Source organism: Nyctereutes procyonoides, unplaced genomic scaffold (assembly GCF_905146905.1).
Source record: "Nyctereutes procyonoides isolate TBG_1078 unplaced genomic scaffold, NYPRO_anot_genome, whole genome shotgun sequence".
Lineage (NCBI taxonomy): Eukaryota > Metazoa > Chordata > Mammalia > Carnivora > Canidae > Nyctereutes > Nyctereutes procyonoides.
Window position 1 is genome coordinate 29,723,316 of NW_026575043.1, and position 9,058 is coordinate 29,732,373.

Below are 9,058 nucleotides of genomic sequence, written 5' to 3' on the forward strand. Positions count from 1 at the left end.
CTCTGTGAAGGGGACCCAGGCATCGGCACTTTTGGGAGCTCCCCACATGAATCCAATGCGCAGCGGGTTTGGGAAGCAGTGGTGTGAGGCGGATCACTTGGAGGGCTGGTTGAAACAAAGATCGCTGCTCCCGCCCCTTTCAGTAGGTTTAGGATGGAGCCAGATAATTTGCTTTCCTAATAGATGCCCACTGGGGCCCGTGGGGCTGGTCCGCGGCTGCTCCGGGAGGCCCCGAGGTGAGACCGGGGTGCCACCGCGGGCCTTTCTGGGGAGCCCTCAGATGGAGGCACAGGCTCTGGAGCCCCAGGCCGGGCTGTCAGGGCAGGATCTGCGTCCTGACCCTACCCCACAGGCTGTCGGGGTATGGCCTGGCCGGGGAGGCTCTGCTGGACGGTGCCTGGGCCTTTCACTGCCAGCCAAGCTGATGGGGAAAGACGTCTGGTGCTTGCTGTAGAAATCACCTGTGGAGACACCGGCATGACGTCACCCACACGGCACAGGTGGCTCTCAGAGCGTGGCCCCCAGCTCCAGCATCAGCGGCCCCTGAGGCCTGTAGGGGATTTAAGTGCTCAGGCCCCGTCGCAGGTCTTGGGGCCCGGGGCGGCCAAGCCCAGTGCCCAGCTGTACATTGTCCGGAGCCCCCCAGATGCTTCCCAGGCAGGCCCAGGCCTAAGAACCGCTGATGCGGGGGCTCCCAGGGGGCTCGGAGCCGCTCAGCCCTGCTCAGATCCCTGCACCGCAGCTGCAAAGTGCTAGGTTCATTAGCTCAGGTCTGTCTCCCAGAGGGAGCGTGAGGATGTAGCCACTCAAGGCTATTTGGTGCATTCAGTGAGAAAAGCCTGGAAAGCTCCCTGGAGACTAGAGAACGTGGGTTGCGGTCGTAGAGGTCGTAGTAGCACCTGACTGACCGTGAACGCTGGTGTGAGAGCCAGGGCTTACCTACGGCACGGGGGCTACTGTCCCCAAGCTGTCTTTGGGTGGAGGGGACTGTCATCTTGACGGTGGCACTGGGATACTCAGGCTCATGCTGCAGACTTTGTCATCGATTCCTGTGGCCTGGAAACCATCTAGCGTCTGAGGACAGCGAGGCCAACCTGATGGCCTGTCTGTAGGGTCTCTCTGGGCTCTATGGCCAGTTCCTGGGATGTGATGTGATCGCGAAGACAGAACCTGGCAGGACGTCTGGCCTGCGGACTCTGCTGTCACCTGCCTCTGGGCCCGCCCCACGCCTCCCCGTGGGTTAGCTCTCAGTGCTCCCAGCTCACGGGCGAAGCTCTCTTGGGCTTGCCAAGGGCATCCTGTGATGCTCGCCAGTTGGGCTGGGCAGCTGCCCCTGAAGAACCGATGCCTTGTCACACCCCTCTACCTTCACCCATCATGTACTCCCAGAGCCCCGGAGCCGAGCACCTGGGGACCCGGGGAGCTGGTGGGGGTAGGGGGTGGAGTGGAGATTCCTCGTCTTTCCACCGATTGCCTTCTGTAAGGACAGCAAATAGGTTTGAGCTAAAACACCCCCCCCCACTTCCCTTCCTCTCCCTTTCTTCCATGTCCAGCTGTTCAGTGACCTGTCCCACTGCGGCACCTCGCTGCATGGCTTCTAAAGCCCCTGAAACCGCGTGCTCCTCTCCGCAGCGTTCCTGTAGCTTACTGCTCACCTGGGTTTTGGCGGAAAACCTTCAGTTCGAGTGAAGTAAGTACAGTGTCGTCTATTGTTTCTAGCAACCCAGACGGACAGGAATATTCCCCACCCCCCTCCTCTCCTCCTGCTTAAAAGAACCAAGATAATAAACTCTCCTTTTCACACCAGTGAGCAGGCAAATCGAATGTTCGCCTCTGCTCCTGGGAGACTTGGTAATTTGTGTAGCTCGCTCCATCCTCGGGCCTCCGTCTCTGCTGGTTCGAGTGCCCCCTGAGTTCACCTCCTGAATCACACTGCACACTCACTGCCACGTGACAGATTAGGATCACGGAATTTAGTTGGAATGTCAGAACTTGGGATCCCTGGTACAATCAGCCAGGTCGTTGGTTCTCAGGCTTTGGTGTGAGTCACCTGGGAGGTCGTGAGAGCATGTTTTGCTGGGTTGCACCCCCAAAAGTCTTATTCTGTGGGTCTCAGCCGGTCGTTGAGAATTTGCATTTCTAACAAATGCCCAGAGCTGCCTGGTGGTGGTTCTGGGGACCCCCCATCTCCCCCCCACCTGCCCCCCACCACCATCAAGGACAAGTGATCTGCTTCCATCCTCTTTCTTTAAATAAGGAAAGTATTTCTAGCCCCATTTTGCAGATTAGACCGTGGGAGTTGAAGAATAAGCTCTCAGGGACAATTGAACCAGAATTTAGGAGAAAAGGAATTTTTAGGTCCAGGATTATCTGTTTGGGTTGGTTAGACAAACATCTGTGACGTCAATGTCCTGGGTGAAGCTTCTAGGGCAAATAAAACCACTGTGAAAACTCTGAGTTAACCGCAACCATGACGTAACCACTGGGAGGCATGCAGTTGTTACTGAATTTCTGGGGAAAAAAACAAAAAACAAAACTCATTTGACGGTTTTGTTTTAAACTGTCTCCAAAAGGCTTTCATTGATAACATTCCTTGTGAGAGTGCGCGTTCATGGGACCTGTGCAGGGAAACCACAGATCAGAGATGTTAGGTAATATTCCTCTAAGCCACCCAGTACCTGACGTACTGAGGCAGAAAGAATACCCAGGCTTCTTGACTGCATGAAATGGCGAGTCAAGGTATAGACGATGTAGGCCAGAGGTGTAATTTCAGATTTCTAGTAGCCATGTTCAAAAGGAAAAAGAGGGCAGCCCCGGGATCGAGTCCCATGTCGGGCTCCCTGCATGGAGCCTGCTTCTCCCTCTGCCTGTGTCTCTGCCTCTCTCTCTCTCTCTCTCTCTCTCTCACATCTCTCTCTCTCTCTCTGTGTCTCTCATGAATAAATGAATAAAATCTTAAAAAAAAAAAAGGAAAAGAAACCAGGGCAATGAATTCAAGAGTATGTCTTACCTTAACCCGGCATATCCAAAACATGACCAAAACACATAGCTCAGTAATGTGGTCAGTGGGTCCTGGATCACACAGCGCAGGTTGGGCCATCCTAGTCGGAAACTCAGGTCAGAGAGGTCATTGCTCAAGGTCAAGCTTGGAAGGGTCAGTGACAGGTCTTATTCTTTCTAAGTATTAACGACTACTATGGTACATGGAAGTCTATCTGTGACTCCTTTGTCAGGTGGCTGCTGGTCTAGAACTCAAGACTGCTTGATTTCTAATGAAAGTCAATTAAAACGAAACGAAATTCAGCATGGAGCCCCTCCAGCACGCTAGCCAGTCTTGATGGGCCGCACAGCCTCGTGTGGCTGGCCTGCCTGTGCAACAGCCCGAGCCAAGAGCTCCTTGCACTGTTCTCTTCCAACATCAAACGATATGGAGACACTTTGGGTTTCTCCCACTTAAGGCCCTGGCTCTGTCTCCCTCTACTTCCTATGGGGAAACCCTGGAGACAGGTTTTTTTTTTTTTTTTAAGATTTTATTTATTTATTCATGATAATACACACAGAGGGAGAGAGGCAGAGACACAGGAGGAGGGAGAAGCAGGCTCCTCACAGGGACTCGATGTGGGACTTGATCCCGGATCCGGGGATCACCACCTGAGCCAAAGGCAGGTGCCCAACCGCTGAGCCACCCAGGAGCCCCAGGAGAGAGTTTGATATATGTTTTTGCACTTCCTGTCTACGTACTTGGTGCATATGAATATTCGTGCATATTACATATTACTTTCTGGTTGTTTATATGAATGGGCATTGTCCTTTCTGCATTTAGTAATGTGCCTTTATGCGCCTCGTATTTCCTGAGGGAATTCTTTTTCTTTTTCTTTTTCTTTTTTTTTTTATTGGAGTTCAATTTGCCAACATATAGCATAACACCCAATGTCCTGAGGGAATTCTGAATTTACACGTGTATGCCTACACCAGCTGTTTTGTTTCACAGTATCCCTTATGCTTACGGTACACCTATTTTAAAAATACCTCTTTGTGCATGTAATTTATTCACCGTATTTTGCTCTTGTGAGCAATGAAACGATGACTTTCATTTTGCATATCTTTTTTTTTTTTTTTGCATCTGTAGTATTTCTTTTTAACAATTTTCCAAAGGCATATTCACTTCATCTAAGGGTATGAATGTTTTAAATTTTGGTAGGTATTTCTTCTTTTTTTTAAATATTTTATTTATTTATTTATGAGAAACACAGACTGAGAGAGAGAGAGAGGCAGAGACCCAGGCAGAGGGAGAAGCAGGCTCCATGCAGGGAGCCCGACGTGGGACTCGATCCCGGGACTCCAGGATCGCACCCTGGACCGAAGGCAGACGCTAAACCGCTGAGCCACCCAGGGATCCCTTGGTAGGTATTTCTGATCTGCCTTTCAAACGCCCCTCCCATTTGAAATGCCACCTTTATCTCAAACTGCATTTCCTTTTTTTTTTTAAATTTTTATTTGCATTTATTCTATGTAGAATTTACTCCTGGGCAGGCCATAAGTTTTTGTTTCTTCGGTTTCTTCTGGGATATCTTTTTCTTCTGTGCAACCTCCTCTTCTGGTTTAGGAACAATCTGTTCTTTTCAGTAAGAATCATCTCGATGTGGCAGGGAGAGCTCATGTATGGGTTAATCTGGCCATGAGTCCTGTAAATTCCATGTCACATCTTGGGGGCTTTGTTCACCTGGGGTGCTCAATGACCAGAGAATCCACATCTAAACCCTTAAGTTCAGCATTACTTTCTGCATTTTTAAGCATGTGCAGTAAAAATTCAGCACTCCTCTTGGGCCACCGACCCCGTGTCCAGCCCCACTGTTTGGCCTGTGCACACCTACCAACTCCACCATTGTAGTGACGGAATGGCACACGCTGCTTCTGCAAAGTGACATCTTTCAGATATTTGGTGGCTTTTCGTATATGCACACCCTCGATGGCCTGGGCAGTTTCACGCGTGTTCTTAAAGTGAACACGAGGATTTGAACCTCTCGACTTGCATGACTTTGTAGGGTTTTCTGGGTCCAGCAAATAGTGAACCATTTCCAGAGGTCACCTCAGGCCGCTCAGGGGAAGAGTCAAACTGCATTTCTAATACACGGGACCTGTTTCTTATGTTTTCTTCAGTGATCAATTTTTCTGGTCTTGCATAAATATTTTCTTAGTTACCAAGCATCATGGCTATTCTATTTTAATACCTGCTGGAGCAAGTCTGATGATTTAATCATTCATTCATTTAATGTTTTTGTTATTCCTGAGCATTCTCTTTCTTTTTCCTTTTTTTTTTTTTTTAAGATTTTATTTATTCATGAGAGACACACAGAGAGAGGCAGAGACCCAGGCAGAGGGAGAAGCAGGCTCCATGCAGGGAGCCCAAAGGGACTCGATCCCAGGACCCTGGGGTCACAACCTGAGACAAAGGCAGATGCTCAACCGCTGAGCCACCCAGGTGGCCCCCGTTCACTCTTTCATATGAACTTTAGAACCAATAACTTCTTCTGCCAAAACTCACAGGCCACATCCACCTGAAATATAATAATATATTCAGGAGCATTTGGACCTACAGTCTTTGAATTTGTCTGAAACCAAAGTACAATCTGCATTGGGCAGTACATGGATTTGCTACCTAAGCAGACCTATTTCACTGAGAAAAAAATGACAAGGCATTGCTCAGTAATATACTTGCATATTTTGGGCAATTGTAAAATCTTTATTGAATGAGGAAGATCAGATGCTGCCGTTAGCTTTTAAATAATGTGTTTTAAGGATAAATGGCCTCCTGGCAATGATCACTAACATTAGAATTTTGATTTATTATATTTCTGTACTGATTCATTTCCAAAATCATTTAACTCCAAAATTCTTTAACACAATTAAATCTATGTTTTAGGAGTTCCTTTCGGAAATAAGGCAAAGAGCATATTTCAATCACCTTTTTCTACTGTAGCTGCCTTCAGTTCAGAATTCATGGAAAAATGATATTTCTATTTAAAAATCTCTAGGGATGCCTGGGTGTCTCGGTGGTTGAGCATCTGCCTTTGGCTCAGGGCATGATCCTGGGATCCTGGGATCGAGTCCCACATCGGGGGTCCCCCCTGTGGAGCCTGCTTCTCCCTCTGCCTCTGTCTCTGCCTCTCTCTGTGTCTCCTATGAGTAAATTTTTAAAAAATCCTTAAAAACCTTTAGAAATGTAAGTAGGATTAAATGTTTATGAAAATCAGCTTGTATTATATATTTATTTATTTAAAATTAAGGGGGAAAAGCAATGAGGGGGGGAAGCTTTCAAAACTTCTGGCTATTTCCCTAGTAACACCATTTAAGTTTGAAACATTTTGAGGAAAACTTTTGCAATTCTAAGAAAAAGCTGCAAAAGGTGAGCCTTCCATATGCAAATCCAAAGTAAGAGAAAGAAAAGCTTCTTTCTTTTTAGTAAATCATATTCAAGGGAGGCTTTTTCTCTAAATTCTCTTCTGTTTATTATGAACCTAAGAGAAAACTTGGCAGGTAGAGAAATGTAGGCAAGCACATGCCTGGGCTATTTGAAACTAAAACCAAAATGAGAGAAAGACAAACAACAAAAAAAAGTCTGGAGCGTTGATGCAGACTAAATCACAAACTACAAAATCTTCACTTTCCCCCATACAACACATGTAATTTTGCAGTTTTAAAGTTTTTCTCAGTTTTCTATAAAAGATAAATAAATGAGAAAATGATATTAGGATAAATACCTGTCTGAGCTGATAGAGCGATATGTATTTCCTGTAATGCTCTTTGTATTTTTATTGTGACATTATTTATTTATTTATTTATTTATTTATTTATTTATTTATTTATTTATTTATTTATTTATTGTGTGTCCGTCATCTGTGTGATGATTTCGAAATCAAAATCGCACCTGGAACTTGCTGGGTAAATTTGTTTCAGTTTTACACCCTGAGATGCAGGATGTCACACTCTTTAGAAAAGTCAAAATAGCAACAGAAACCCAGTGAATGTGAACCTCTGCTGAGGAGTTTCACGTTCTAGAACCGTCAGATGTGTCTGATTTTGTTTGCTTTCATTCCACACCCAAACAGAAGCACTCGTAGGACCATTTGAGAACTGGAGCACTTTTCACTTGTGTTTAATGTATGTTTTTATAAAAATCCCGTTGTTTGTCAAGACCCCCGGCTACCGTCAAAGCCCCATTCTGGGGATCTAAAGGGTCAGGTCCCCAGAGAAGCCAAAGAATGTCCCCAAAGGCCTCACCGGGCAGCACGACATCCCGGTCAGGTGTGGTTTCCCACTGTGTGACCTCAGGAGGCTCACAGACGTGGCCTTTCACAAGTGGAAATGGTAGGCCCTTCGTGCAGGTGACTGAAGACACGAAGACACTTAAGCTGTCACTTAACAAGTGAAAATGGCACGTCAAAAGGTGGCACTTCCTAAGTGATCGGAGTCTGGTTTTCCCCAGGCCGCTACCCTGGTTCAAGTAGAGTTATAGATCTCTCAGAAGCAGGAAGGGAGTAGAAAAAAACCTACTTTAAAATCTGGTTAATATATTTACATATTTCCAAATAAATACGACAAAGGTTGTGCTGTACGGTGGGGACAGTTGGCCAATCTCTTGCTCTTTCTCTTCCTCTCTCTCTCTCATTTTTTTTTTTTTTTAAGTAGGCTCCACACCCAACATGGGGCTTGAACTCATGACCCTGAGGTCAAGAGTCAGATGCTCTAACGACTGAGCCAGCCAGGTGCCCCCCTCTTTTTTTTTTTTTTTACTGTACTCCATGTACATATGTCTTTAGCCTCCTTGCACTATGTCCAGACCAGACTTTTTCTCAGTATCATCCTACTGATGTTTGGACTCGATCATTTCGGCTGTGGAGGGCTTGTCCCGTGAACTGTAGGATGTTTAGCACATCCCTGGCCTTGGCCCACGAGATGCCAATATAGCTCCATCCACCCCACATGCACATGCACATGGTTGGTTAACCCGACCTGTGTCCAGTCCTTTTACCAGATGTCCCTGGGATGCAAAATGTCCTAGCCAATGTCTTTGCTCCTTTTCCAAGTATAGAGATGGTTTGCTGATAAGTCCACTCACCTATTCATAATATTTATTCGTGTATGTGTTTAATTTTTTTTTTTTTGGTAGAGGGAAGTCATGACATTTTTCCCTTATGAAATCAGAAGCCTAGAATACTATCAAAACACCGTGATGTAGGGTAAATCCTATAGGTGGAGAGAGAGCCAATGTTTGACAGGTTCAACTGGGGCAACATTATTGAATTGGTAATTGCTTTGCCCTTGCAAGTAAAATGGTACCATGGTTTGGAGGTGCGTAATCACAGAATGGTGTCAGTATTCCTATAGAAATGCTAAAAATCCGTAGAATCATTGCTTCTTTTTGGTGAACTTACATAGGGCAGAGAGGGAGGGAGAGCAGGAGAAAGAAAAAGCTATCTCTATCAATCGCTGATAAAGATGGCTAGCATTTGATGGGGTGCTAACCATGTGCCCAGCACAGTCCTGAGCACTTGGCTTACATGGCTTCATCCCTTAGAAGGTACAATTATTATTCTTATTATACAAAAGAGGAAACCGACGTGTAATGAGATTGTACGTGATGCCCCCAGTTTTGCTTCCAGAAAGAACTCTAGCTAGATTAGGCAGACAGACTCAGCTCCCAGACTGTAGCAGCACCACGGACTATTTTGGCTTACTCTGAATTCTTGCATTATTCATTGAACGTGTTTATCTCTGACATTTTAAGATATTCAGTGACCTCTAAATTTCATCAGTGCCTTTTCAGTAAATAGGTACCTATTTTATTGCTAATGAATCCAAACATCTTTCCATCAGTGAACGTGACATGGATGTGTGTATGTGAGGGAGGGAAACGGCCTAATGCCTTCCAAAGAAAAATACAAATAATTTTAATTTCCTCCAATGACCACCATCTGAGATAGTTTTATGCTATAATTCTCCTCATTGCTGTGGGACACGGAGCAGATTGATACTGTAAATCTCCAGGAAACAACAG

The 9,058-nt window shown here is 45.9% G+C and overlaps 1 pseudogene; it reads right to left on the reverse strand.

Annotated features, from left to right (window-relative positions):
- Positions 1-4,574: 4,574 nt before the first annotated feature.
- Positions 4,575-5,076, reverse strand: LOC129507785 (60S ribosomal protein L17-like; annotated as a pseudogene).
- Positions 5,077-9,058: the final 3,982 nt, after the last annotated feature.